Source organism: Carassius auratus, chromosome 22 (genome assembly GCF_003368295.1).
Source record: "Carassius auratus strain Wakin chromosome 22, ASM336829v1, whole genome shotgun sequence".
Lineage (NCBI taxonomy): Eukaryota > Metazoa > Chordata > Actinopteri > Cypriniformes > Cyprinidae > Carassius > Carassius auratus.
This window is the reverse complement of record NC_039264.1, coordinates 616,938-626,555: the sequence shown is the minus strand read 5'-3', so window position 1 is coordinate 626,555 and position 9,618 is coordinate 616,938. Positions and strand designations below refer to the sequence as shown.

Below are 9,618 nucleotides of genomic sequence, written 5' to 3'. Positions count from 1 at the left end.
ATTCGAGAGTTCGGAGCGGCTTCGCGGATCATTTGAATCAATTCGAAAGTTCGTAGCGGGTTCGCGAATCATTTGAGTCAGTTTGGGGATCGCGAATCATTTGAATCAGTTCGGGAGTTCGTAGCGGGTTTGCGAATCATTTGAGTCAGTTTGGGGATCGCGAATCATTTGAGTCAGTTTGGGAGTTCACAGCAGGATCGCGAATCATTTGAGTCAGTTCGGGAGTTCGGAGCAGGTTCGCGAATCATTGAGTCAATTTGGGGATCGCAAATCATTTGAATCAGTTCAGGAGTTCAGGCCGGGTTCGCGAATCATTTGAATCAATTCGAGAGTTCGGAGCGGCTTCGCGGATCATTTGAATCAATTCGAAAGTTCGTAGAGGGTTCGCGAATCATTTGAGTCAGTTTGGGGATCGCGAATCATTTGAATCAGTTCGGGAGTTCGGAGCGGGTTCGCGAATCATTTGAGTCAGTTTGAAAGTTTGAATGCAGTATCTCTTTCTAAGGGTATTTTTTCAAAATCTTTTTGCACATTTTATTTATGTTCAGTAGTTCTTTCTAGCTCAAGCAAATCCACAAACTAATAAAAGGATTTATTATTAAGGTCGCCTGTTGACTGCTGTATATAAAACCCCTTCAATATAGTTGTTGTTACCTCAGGGGATGAGGGGAGTCATAAAAAAACAAAAAACAAAGTATATATATATTTTTTGGCTATAATAGAGTACCGGCACCTCTTTTGGGCCACTTAAAGCACTGGTCTACATGATCTATGCATCCATATCCCATAATCCTCTCTGTTGCTGTGACGATCTTGAATCGTGACCCTCAGTGATGCCCCTTAATTTGCTGAAGACACCAATAAAAGTGTCAGCAGGAACAAGGACGCTGCTGCTTTATCCAATTAGCTGTAATTGTTTGGGCGTTAGCGAGCGCTGCCCTTTCGGACAGATGAAGTTACCCAATGTCAAATGCCAGAGCGCTGACATATTGGCTTTCTCTCCCAATTTCTCAGCTCCCAATGTCTGTATCACAGCTTCCCCCTATGATAAACGCACATAAACAGCCTTATCAATCATAACGTGACATTTATTAAAATTAAACTGACAAAAAACACAGATCATCAAAGTCATAAATGCTTTACTAGGCCGCACTTTGCTAGACAGTTTCCTGAAAGTGTCGCACAAAAGCTCTCACGTCTATATTTCTTTGCACTTTTGGGAAGCGTCGGGCTCCTGCAGCTTACGTTTGAATGAGATTTCCGGCGCTACATTTCACTGGAGTTTAATCACATCTGTGGCGCGTAAACAGCCTCGACACGTGTGAATTATATATGGATACATCACTGTAATGGCTTCACTGTCACTGCCAATGGCGCCGGCTTATTATTCGACTTATTATGCAGCTACGACGCTGAGAAATTAACTTTCATATCAGTCAGACGTGATTTTATAGATGGATTTCTGGGGGATCTCATGGTGCCACTGTGGAGAAGAGCCATTCGTTTTCTATAGACTAAAAACAAAAGCTTTGAAGTGAGTGCAAATCTTTTTTTCATTTTTTTTTGTACATCATATATGAAACATTTTATTAAAACAATTGTATATGATTCAAATCTTTTTTTTTTTTTTGCATTGGTGCAAACTACTTGGGCTAAAATATAAATAATGATGGTTAAAAAAAGTCCTTGAAGTACATTATTAAAAAATATAATAATATATATGGACACTATATATATAAAGATATAATATATATATATATAAAACCTCACATTTTGGGGTGAAATAAAAAAATAAACAACATTTTGAAACTTGCATATAATGAAAATTACAAAAACACAATCTATACTGAATATACAAAAATACATGTATACTGATTGTGGAGTAATATATGACTGGCATCTCCATTTATGTAATCCTTAAAACTGCAAGTGCATTCAGACGGGGTTTATTTTCTTTGTAATATAACAATTTGTTAAGCAGCAGTCAAAAGTGTTTATGCCTGTGTTTTCTGAATAATTAAAAACTATAAGTGTGTAGTATAGGCTTCTAAAACTCAGCAGACTTCCAGAGCTGCAGGCCAGAGCAGATGTTCAGTCTTAAAGTGACAGTTCACCCAAAACAACAACAAGTCTTCTGAAGTCACATGATAGCTTAGTGTGAAGAAAAGACACAGGTTTAATTAATAAAATCAAGCAAAACAACACCTTTTGAAAACATTGTGAAAATACCTACCTGACAGGTTTCCTTAAAATAACTTCAAATCATTAACAAAACATCGATCACTGATAAAAACAACACACGAAACCGAACTGCATCATTTACATTTGTAAAATTGAGCATTAAAATTTCATTGTGTACAAAAACTAAATGGAAATGCTTTGGGGGAAAAAGAAAACGCAACCATTTTTTGAAACATTTGTAAATGTTATTTTAAAAATCTAACGAAAAAGAATTCACAAAAACTGTCTGAATATATGCAAGTGTCCTGTGACGTCCAAGAACCAAAAACAAAACAAACTGCAATGTTCGTAAAATGTATAAAATTATAAAAGTAATTTGTACAGCAAAATTAGTGTCCAAATGTGACAAATTTGAATATATGCAAATACGATTTAATATATATGACATGGAAACATTTTTGTGCTTGAACATTTTTAATAAAAACAACATCATCCAAAATAAGACAACTACAACGTTTGCATTTTTTAAAATAATTTGTGCATTAAAATTTCACTAAAAACGCAATGAAATTGATTTAAAGGGATCATTCATCCAAAATTAAATCAAAAAGCTGACGGCACCCATTGACTTCCATTGTATGGGAAAAAAATACTATAGAAGTCAATGGGTACCGTCAGCTGTCTGGTTCCACACATCCTTCAAAATATCTTCTTTGTGTTCAACAGAAAAAAAGAAACTCGTACAGGTTTGAAAAACCATGAAGATAAGTAAATGAGGACAAAAAAAAAAAATATTTTTTAGGGATGAACTGTTCCTTTAAATGTATTTTTTATGACCACAACACAACATTTGCCTATGGAGCATTTGGATTACGCCGTTTACTAATCGGTCATTGCTACACAGAAACATTTTTGTGCTTGAACATTCTTCGAATCATCAGCTTTTGGTATCCCATGAGTGCAAGTAAAGTTGAATCTGATGGAGGTTGTGTTTGATCTGATCAGGATCCGGTGGAGAATTATGGGTCTCTAACAAGCTTGTAATTTCACCTGACGCATGGCCAGCAAATCATGAATCTCTCCCATAATATTGAGCCTTCAATCTCGGTTCAGAGCTCAAACATTGACTTAATGCTCTGGAAGGATTCCCGCTCAGCCAGCACAAAAGCATTCAGGGAGCTGCTCGGGCAAATACAATGGGCCATGAATTACAGAGGCAGCGTGTCTCTCGCCCCTCTCTGTGTCTCGGGCCTGCCGGCGGGAACATCGATTCGCTGCTCATCAGGGGAGAAAGAGAGGAGCTCCAGATGCTATGGATTATTTCATGGTGTCTGCATCGACGGACTGCAAACTGAACGCAGGACACACGGAGAAGCACAGGTCACTGGACGCGTCTGTGTTTCAGCATCGATTCTGGAAGCAGATACAGTAGGATTGATGTCTGAGGTGCTTTCCTGTGAATGATGTGAAGAAAAACTGACAATTCAGCAATGAAACCTGCATCTTCAACTTTACTCTGGTGCTTTGCTCATATTATGGAGTAGTTTCAGTGAACATGAAACCACAAATAAATGTTCTTTTTAATACTATTTTGTATATCAATGCATTATGAAAGCATGTAAGAATGTTACAAGTTTAATTAATAAACCTTTAAGCAATTTTTCATTTTTATTTTAGTGATAAATTTGTATTAAAAAATCTAAACAGACAACACAGCATTTCTGGAAAACATGAAATTCATAGGGCCCTTTAATCGTAACAATAAAGAAATAAATGGTTGCTGTTTTATGCATTTGATTTATTATACATGAGTTTTGGGTATTAATGGAATCCAAAAAAGGTTTAAAATTGAAAACATGGGATAAAAGAAAAAAGGAATTTGGGGAAAAAATGTTTTTCATAAGGTTATAAAATAAATTTTCAGTTGAAGTTTTAAATTGTATAATTTCAATGATCTCAATTAATTAGACATGGTTTCTGATCACTAAAATAATGCATTAATTAAATGCTTTCTGATTAACTAAAATTGAAATGTAAAAAAAAAAAAAAAAATTCTACAAAAATTGAAATAGAGATAAAAACTATCCATGAAAAATTAAAACAGAAAAAAAAAAAACTAAATTTCATAGCTCTAAAAAAAAATTGTTTTTTTATTTTTTTACTTTAAAAAAAATGATTTCAATTAATTACACATTATTTGTAATTACCAGAATGTAATTCAACCATTAAAATGGAAATAATAATAATAATAATTTATTTACTGAAAACATAAAATTCTGGAAAAATAAAACAAACAAATAATTATTCTGTATTTAGTTGTAAGCTTCACCGTTTCAGTTAATTATATATATATGCTAGTTTCTTCATGAACTCCCTCCTTGTAAATCTCTTTAAGTCTCTGTTGTACCTTCCCAGAGTTCATCTGTTTTCCGCTGACTCAATGGAAAGACAATTACTCATGTACTCTGAACCGCTTTCGCCGGCATTCAGCAGAAAAATGTCTTTGTATCGCAGCCAATTTGAATAATGCAGCCGAGCGCGACGTAGCGTTCCCCTCTTGTTTGAACTGGTGGCGTTCCTGCTAATCTAAGCTAATGGACTGAAGACCTTCATTGTCTGTTCTGGATGAGCTCCGTTGATTCATCCCGGCTTCATTTGATGAATCGCTGCAGTTTGCATCTCTGAGTTCAGAAAAACTCACTTTATCTGGCTAATGCTAACGCTTAAGACAACTCAAATGATCTATTGTGTGGTCTGGACATAGAAACGTGTTTAACCAGGGTTCACACGGTCATTAAACACTCTTTTCATTATGTACCATAGTGAATATAACGTTTTTTAGTTTTAGTGTTCAACCCTAAAATATTTAATTGGATTAGCGAGTGAATCTTTTTTTTTTAATTAATGACTTGAATTGGTTCCCAAATAAGTCTGAAAGATTCATTAGCAAAACGCTATTCAATGATCACAAATGAATCATGAAACTTAATTTTAAAGCATGAAGCTGAGAAAGATTCCATGAATCAGTCCAAACTGTCGATTCAAATGAATCTGTTTGAATGTCTGATTAATGATTCTTTTGTTTCATGACGATTCTTCAGGATTGGTTAAGTGAAAAATCTCAAATGACCGTAGAGGTCACAAAGTTATCAGCCTGATTTGATTCATTTCCATGAATCAGTTCAAACTGTGAAGAGACCATTTCAATATTCAAATCAGTGATTCATTTGAATCACAATGTCATTTTCAACACAATATTGAATCAGTCCAAACTCTTGGTTGAAATGAATCTGTTTGAATGTCTGATTAATGATTATTTTGTTTCATGACGATTCTTCAGGATTGGTTAAATGAAAAACTGAGTAAGTCGAAAATCTCAAATGACTGTAAAGGTCACGAAGTTATCAGCCTGATTTGATTCATTTCCATGAATCAGTTCAAACTGTGAAGATACCGTTTCAGTATTCAAATCAGTGATTCATTTGAATCATAATGTCATTTTCAATACAATATTCATGCTCTTTTGAATTGGTCTGAATGATTCATTGCCAGTTGAATTTAAAAGACATAAAAATTTAATTTTTCAGTAAACACAAATGACTAAAAAGGTCATGGATACTTATTGGTCAATCACAACTTCAGTAACAGATTCTTAGTACATTCCATTAATTAGTTCAAAGTGTCCGTATAAATTAATTGAATGAATTTCAGATTAACAATTATTTTGTATCATGACTATTTTTTCCATGACATATTCAGTGGGATTAATGAGTGAAAATTTTAAATCACGATGTCTAGAAAGGTCACAGAAATGTATCATTCTGTCAATTTCAGCAGTGAATACTTAGTTGATGAATTTCCATGCTTCAGATTCAACTATCCACTTGACTGATTCTATTTGAAACGAATGGCCGTTCAGAAAAGTCTTAATTTCAGCAATAGATTCATAGTAAGCTTGATTCAGTTCAAACTGTCTCTTTCAATAATTATATTATAAATTCTAAAACCTTTCAAGGTGATTTTTTTACTAGATTTTTTATTCTTTACTACAATTACTTGAATTGGTTACAAAATTGGTCATTGGCAAATTGATCAGAATATAATTCTTATTATTTTTTATCCTTATTTGGTAAAGTCACAAATAACTGGAAAGTTGAGAATTTAATTTAAAATAAAGCTAAGTTCTTTCAGTTCTATGAATCGGTTTAAACTGTCCATTTCAACGAATCAATTCAAAAAATAACGTTTTCTAGTTTTAATTCTCAATTCTAAATTTGATCTTTTGAATTGATTCTTTCAAATGATTTTGATCAATTCAAAACAGTTTAATACATTTGATGGCGAACTAAATATAAATAAGAAAAAATATATATTTGATAATCTGATTAACACAAATGACTCAAAAATCACTTTTTAGTCCTTGTGTAATTTTAGCGATAGATTCTTAGTTTGATTCATCTCTATAAATCATTTCAAACTGTTTAATTAATTAATTCTGATTAATGATTTGTTTGTATCTTTCATCAAGTTTTCATAAAGTATTCAACTGAATTAGCGAGCGAAACCTTTTGAAGAAATTATTGGAATCAGTTCCCAAAGTGCTCTGAATTATTCATTTGCAAACTGATCTTGTTTGAATGATTAAAAGAAAACTTTGTTCAGTGAAATCACAAATAACTATAAAAAATAGAAATTTAATGAAAAGTCGATGCACTTCATTCAGTTCCAACTGATAAATGAATCGGTTCACTACTGAAGTGATTCACATGCATAATAAATTCCCTGCAATCATTTTAATATATATATACATATATTAATACATTTGAATATAGTGTATGCCGATAAATATTTCCGGTCATGACTGCGTAGGCCTATTGTTCTATAAGTGATATGATTGCTCTTTTGTTCATTCAGTGTAAAACATGTCTAGATACGGTCTAAACGTGAATAAATGTCCTGACTCGAGTGCTTTCATTACAGCACTTATTGAAATGCTCTTCTCTCTGCTTTCGCTCCCAATCTGTCCGTCTGCATTTCTTTCCTCGTTTAACATCACAATGGCTTTGAGAGAGAAATCATCATTGTTCTCACTCTCAGTTCGACTGATCCTGATAAACTGACAGGCGATTTAACGGTTGACGCACAGACAGTGGTACATCCCTGTTAAACCTCAGCGTCCCCCGCGGCCTCCAATCGATAGCAGACCAGCACCAAGTCTGTTTTTAGCCCGATGGCAGATGAACTCGGGTTTGACCCTCAAGGTCTCCAGACATCCAGCTCATGGCTAATGACGCTATCGGATAGCACGCACTTCCTGTCCCGCCATGCTCTCATTATTTGTGTGCACTCAGTGGTCATCTGCTGACCTTGGAGCAGACGGGAGTCAAGCGAGAGAAACAAACACGACCCGCCTGATGACACCTGATTGACCGCAGTCACTTTTTGTGAATGTTTGGGAACTCCAATACCGATCGACAGACCCAGGTCACGCAGTTCTGGAATGCAGACGATAATGGAAAGGGTTGCCAGGTTTTCACAAAAAAAAAACTCATAATTGCTATTCAAAATTAGCCTAATGGCATTTCCATGTTGGGGTCGCCTAGTACCGGTGGGTACAATATATGATTTTTGGTAGGGTTCACCTGGTAAAATTCACACTCCAGGAACTACATTTCACGTTATTGCATTCGCTTCAACCTGCGGACAAGAAAAACAACATGGGTTAAAGTAGCCCAGTTCCGCGGGAAAATGGCAGACCTGGCAACACTGTTACTGAAGCTTCTTGATCATCTGAATGTTGCAAAGTTATTATGGATAGTATAATGTCTAAAGTGAATCATGAATCAATTCCAATTGCCCATTTTAATGAATCTATTAAAAATTCTAAATATTTAAAATAAAGTTATTCATTTGTATTATCACTTTAAAATGTTTTAGTTTTTTTTTTTTTACATTGTTTTATTTTATGATGGTAAATATTTCTGTTATTGACTTAAAAAATTAAAATTATATTATAGAAGTATTATAAGATAATAGATTGTTATATACAATTATATTATAAACAATTAAGATTTCATACATATTTCGTTTTTAAAACGCTATGCCAAATTATTGTTAATTAAAATATAGTTATTAATTTATTTGTGGAAAAATACACTCTCACATAATTTAAGAACCTAAAACATTAAAAATAAAAAAGCATATATTGAAACTTGATTTCATTTATTTCAACTGATTTATCATTCACACATAATTTACATAAAGTACATTTAATATATATATATATATATATATATATATATATATATATATATATATATATATATATAAATAATCATATTTTAATTTTGATTTACTTCAAATTCACACACATAATTTCATATTTTTATTATTTATACATTATTTTTATACATAATTTATTACATTTACAAAAAAATTGAATATTACAAGTAATTTCTTATCAGATTTAATAGAAAAAAGTTGGGAACTTTCTCAATATTATATAAAGTTAATAAATAATTTATTATAATAACATAATAATAATGCCTAATTAATTAATAAATAATAAATACATTATACATAAAAATACAGTTAATAGATTAATAAATATATAGCTATATTTTTTATACATAATTGTCACTTTACAAATTAGATAGATAAATTAATTAAAAAAAGTTAAACAAACCAGCCAACATTTTCAGCCAAAAATTAAAAAGTGAATAATTTCAGTCATAAAGATTGAGCTGACAAAAAAAGCTGACAGTAATGTAAACGTTAGTCCAAATCTCTCTTCACACACAATCATTCTCTCACATGCACAGTCAGCTCGTACCACGCTGCGTTGTTTTTAAATCATAAGACATAAAAAAGACATTGGTTGGAGGGCAGGATAATTGTATATTGATTGTAAATAATAGAGCGGCCCCTGCGCGTACATCACAATAAAGAGCCCACTGCAGCAATTTCGCAGACGAGGAGGCCCGAGGCCTTTGGCCATGAAGGAAACACAGCTGCAGTCCTTTCACACAAAACTATTGTGCTGTCCCAGCATGCCGTTCTGCAAAGAGAAGCAGTTAGTACACCGTGTCCCCTTATCAAAAGAACCGAAGCATCTTCATGCGACCCGCCACAAGAGTCTGCACTTCCTCGACTTCAATAAAAGTGAATGCATCCCTCCTGCCAAGTGCTGTGTTATGAATAATTATCTGATGGGATGCAAACGTGGTGTCTGAAAGTCGCTGAATGGCAGCTCAGAGAGACGAGGAAAGAGCAGCAGAAATCCACACCTTCTTCAAGATGCTGTCTCCATCTGTTTAAATCTGCACTTATAAGCATTAAAAAATCAAGTTGACTTTGAACTCAAACGCCACAACGGTGATCTGAAGAACCTGAGCATGCAACATCAAGCGCTTTTAATCTACAAAACACCATTTAGCA

The 9,618-nt window shown here is 33.7% G+C and overlaps 1 long non-coding RNA gene across 1 annotated transcript in view; it reads right to left on the bottom strand.

Moving 5' to 3' along the window:
- Positions 1-2,973: 2,973 nt before the first annotated feature.
- LOC113039308 (uncharacterized) overlaps positions 2,974-9,618 on the bottom strand; it is a 63,340-nt gene continuing 56,695 nt past the window's right edge. The window contains exons 2-3 of the long non-coding RNA XR_003274942.1: positions 7,824-7,878; positions 2,974-3,594 (exon numbers count right to left, since the gene is read on the bottom strand). This is a non-coding gene — a long non-coding RNA (uncharacterized LOC113039308). The remainder of the gene's footprint in view (positions 3,595-7,823; positions 7,879-9,618) is intronic.